The following is a 4,847-nucleotide window of genomic DNA, read 5'->3' on the forward strand; positions in this document are numbered from 1 at the left end:
CTTGTGCTCATGTCTTCTTTGCATTTGCATCTAAGAATTTTCAACAAGAACAAGAAAGTGGCAAAGGAAAAACTCAAAACCCTAGCCACTACTTTAAATAAAGGAAATCTCAAACTAGTTAAAATCAATGAACCCAAAATGGCCTCAAGAAATGTTCAAACTTTCTGATAAATCATGAAAGTAAATGAGAATTGGAGAAAACTATTTTCTTGACACTTTAAGCATTTTAAATAAATGCAAAAGCTACTGGTTTCAAGTTTTAAATTAAAATCAGAAACTTTAAATTTTCAAAAATGTTGAAAACTCTGGAAATGGTTGGAAATATTCCAACAAATATTCAGGTGTGTTTAAAATAGATTTTACAAACCATTTTGGAGCTGAAATAAATAGCAAAACAATAGTTAGCAAAACAGAAACAAAATAGAAAAGAAATAAGAGAAAAAAATGACTTACCTCTATTTGTCGCCGGCCCAGCCCACCAGGGGCTCCCCGGTCATCTTCCTCCTCCTGCCAGAAGGCAGGGGAGAAGATGAGCACGGCGGCCGAGCCGGCCACCTCCTGCCTGCCTACTCGCTGCTGGAGGCCTCCAGGAGCGCCAGCGTGACGCCCGCGTCTTCTTATCCTCCTCCCCGCGGCTCTATCCTCTCGCTAGGCCTCTCGATCCCCTTTCCCTCTCGGATCTCTCTCTCCCCGAAGCTCCGGTCGCCGTCGATCTGTCGTCTCCCGGTCCTCCCCGACCCTGCCGGCAGCCTCACAAGATCCGCCGTGAGCTCCTCTTCCTGTTCCCCCTCTTCCCGAGGCCTTTCCCCTCCTCTAACCACGTTAGCCGCCGGAGCCCGAAGGACCTCCTCACCGGCCATGTCATTGTCGTCGTTGTGGTACTCGGCTCGCGAGGCCGAGCTCAGGAATGAGCTCCTCGAGCTCTGTAGATGGCGTAGGGTCTCTCTCCCAGCTTGCTAGCCCCCTGCATCGGCACTTTCGTCGACGCCCGAGCCGCAGCCGTCGCTGGCCTCATTGCCGGCAAGGATTCCGGTGACCACCGGGTCCAGCTCCACTCCAGATAGATGCGGCATTTCACCAGTTGCCCCGTAGCTCTCTTCTGCACCCAAAACCGACGGCCGTAGCGCTGTCTGGCTCTCTCCGGCGAGCCCTCCGCCGCGCCCGTGGTCGCCGCCGGCCATACTCCGGTGGGGGCCGACGTGGCCAAGCTAATCCGGTAGTTTAGAGGCTTAAACTCTCGCTGAAAGTGGGCCCAAGGCCAAGTCAACTTAGTTAAGGGGCCGGTCAGCGTGGGATTAACCCCAGAGAGGCTGACCAGTGGGTCCCCCCTGTCAGGTTTGACCTGAACAGGTCGGCTGACCTGCTGATGTCAGGCTGACGCAATAAAGAGATTTTTCAGTATAAGAATAATTCCAGAAATGTTTAACACTTCAAAAATTCATAGAAATTAATCTATAACTCCAATGAAAATAATTTATATATGAAAAAGTATCAAAAAAATTCAAGGAATCTGAATATGCTATTTTCAATCATGTTTGAGAAACTTAAAGAACCCTAACATGTTGAATAATGAATAAGTCAATTCTTATAATTACTTTATAAATGGAATTGGAAAATATTTAAATTCCATTATGCTTGACATGATCAAACATTAATCTAATAACAAACCAGTACCTTAACATGACATCTCATGCATGCTAACATCAAGTTGATCTGAGCATTAGGTCGAATCAATTAAATCGGTATCCGAGAATACCTCGTTTGAATTGATATTCGAATGTGATTCAAATCAACTCTAAACCTAATACATGTTGATTATAATAGTTTATCACGTTGCATTCTCATGCCATGCTCATGCATCATCTTGCTTGCATATGATTGTTATTGATTGTTGCCATTCATTTCGGTAGGCTCCGCACCCCCGGATTCCACCGAATATCCGTCTGACGGATATTGTCCCTCCTCTGAGCAACAAGGCAAGCAACCCTTTTGATCATCCCGATAATTCCCATGATCTTGCTCCTGCACTTATTTATTGCATTAGGATCAAATGCTTCAACTGCTTTTGCCACGTTAGTTGAACCCACTTCCTTTGCATGACCTAACCTTGTCACAGTAAATAGCCGAACCTTGCAACCTAGCATACATGGTAGTTGCTTGAGCTATGATGTGCCTTATCCTGCTATGCATGCTATGCTTAGAGTTGTGTATGGTCTGTCATCTAGGAGATGAACAGAATTGTGAGAATGTGTTCGGTAAGCAAAGGTTGTGTGTTGAACCTGACTTGGTAAAGGTACCGGTGAAACGCTGTGTAGGAGTACATGGCGGGTTGTTTCATTGGAACCGTCCATAGGAACTGAGTTCCGTGTATGTAATCCAAGACTAGATACTACCACATGTTGGGCCCTGAAATATGACCCCGCTTGGCCTATTAATCGCTTAGTACTCGGTCGAGGAGTTGCAAGTAGTTTCTGGTGTTTATAGTAATGCTAGAGGCCGTGCATGGTGCTGACCTGAGAGGTGGGTCGTGATGCGGTAGGCACTGGCACGGTGTACCAAGTGGCACCCGGATGGTGGGCTTGGGAACCCTGCGCACATCGTTTGAGGCCGTGGCGGAAACCTCGGCCGGACTTCCGTACGGGTTACTCTCAGATAGGCGATAAACCTGGACTAGGTACTAGTGTGGTTAACGGTCGTGGCCGACTCCCCCGCTGGGCTTCCGCTTGAAGGTTGCCGAGGTGCATGACGTGCATATGGCGATAAGTGGCGAGAGCGTGTGTGATGAAGTACACCCCTGCAGGGTTATGATCTATTCGAATAGCCGCGTCCGCGGATATGGACTACTTGGAGACATATGTTGTTCATAGATAACTTCAATGGCTACTCATAAAATTGCCAAGATAAGCGTGAGTGTCGTGGACGGCATTTCCGTATGGAGACGGAATGATTCCACGATAGTGTATTGTTGTGGTGTTAGTGGACTCGTGTACGAGAAATCAAGTTGTCAAAATTATTTAAAATGCAAGTTGTCTAGCCACGAGTCAGATGCTGGCTTTTCGCATGAAACCCCACAATACCTTTTTGATACCTTGCATGAGTAGTTAGTTATCCTAAAGTCTTGCTGAGTACCTTCGTACCATGTTTGCTTAATAAATGTTGCAGAGGTTGCTAATGACCCTAATGGAGGGTTCTTCGTAGACATCGACGACGACGAGTAGCTGGTGTCCCAGCTACGATCTGGCCCTACGTTGGATCTGTAGTATAGTCAGGCCATGTGCCTTCTAGTTGCCCTGTCTGTACTCAGACAGTTTAAACTCTTCCGCTGGCTTGTAACTGAATGACTGCTATTATGGGTCGTGAGACCCTTAATGTGTAATATTATGTGTGTGGCTCTTCCGAGCCTCTTAAATAAAGCTTGTATGTTTATGGTTATGTTGTGATGCCATCGATGTATCTATACATATCGGTATGCCATGCGTACGTGTGTCGTACTTGATATGTATGGGGTTCGATTACCTAGTCGTGAACTTTAGTAGGATTCCTTACAAGGAAATGCCCCTTTGTGATCCAACGAGCCTTGGTAGCTCGCTACTGCTCCGGACACATTGGTTGACCGGCATGTGTCCTTCTTAGCTGTTGTGTCTGTCCTCTTGGGGAAATGTCACGCGATGTAATGGAGTCCTTGTAGCTTTCTACGACTCGTCTACACTCGCTGGTGACCGACACCTGCTTTGTTGGGTCATGTATGCCTGTCCTTGTGCGGTACTGCCACTTTGGTTTATGACTAGACATGTCGATCCGGGTTCTTTGACTTTGGAATGCTAGCGACACTATTGCATACGTGAGTCAAAAGACGCAAACGGTCCCGGCTAAGGTAAGGCTGCAGCCGTGGAGTTAACCGTGCGTGAGACCGCAAAGGGATGCGATGTGTTACAGTCTGGATTCCTATGGCTTAGGATCGGGGTCCCGACATATAGTGTAGTAATCATGTTTTATTTCTCTCATTTCCATAATGTTCCAAGTAAAGCCTTTAGGATGATTTGGATGATAAGTAGAATTGATACGGTGCAAAAACAAAAACTTTAACGTCAAGTGCATAATTTATATGATTTGTTAGAACATATTTTTTATCTTATTTTTTCACACAGAACTAATATAGAAATTCCCCAGGTCTTCCTAATTTTTCAGAATTTGTTGATTTACATAAGTGTGGTATTTGTGATGATCATTACAAATTGTTCTGTTTTAGATAGATTTTGTTTTTGCTTATTTTGATGACGCTATGGATTGTATGGGGGTTATAAGACATGGAGAAGTTACAATATAGTACCTTGTGTAATAATTAAATATTAATCAATTTATATAAGATCCTGAAGTTTATGATTTGGCGATTAGTATAATGGATCTCATGGGGTTTCTGTTTAGTTTTGTGTGATTAACGTTTTCAAGTTTTGCATGAGATACCGATATGAGGATAATAAGGAGCATCAAGACCCTAAGCTTGGGTATGCCTGAGGCACCCCCAAAGTAATATCCAAGGAAGACTCAAGTGTCCAAACATGGAGATGCCCCGGATGGCATCCCCTCTTTCGTCTTCAACACTATCGGTATATCTTACTTGGAGCTATATCTTTATTCATCACATAATATTTGTTTTTCTTTGAGCATCATTTTATTTTGTTATTATTTTATTGTTGTTATTTATAATCTTGTTTTTCAATAAAAAGTTCCAAGAATTGCCTTTAGAATGCTTGAATTGCATGTGTGAGGTGTGATGTACAAAAATAGAAACGCTTTTTGTAGTATTTGAATTATGAGACTTTACTAGAACGTGGAAAGTTTTTGAA

Source organism: Hordeum vulgare, chromosome 1H, assembly GCF_904849725.1.
Source record: "Hordeum vulgare subsp. vulgare chromosome 1H, MorexV3_pseudomolecules_assembly, whole genome shotgun sequence".
Lineage (NCBI taxonomy): Eukaryota > Viridiplantae > Streptophyta > Magnoliopsida > Poales > Poaceae > Hordeum > Hordeum vulgare.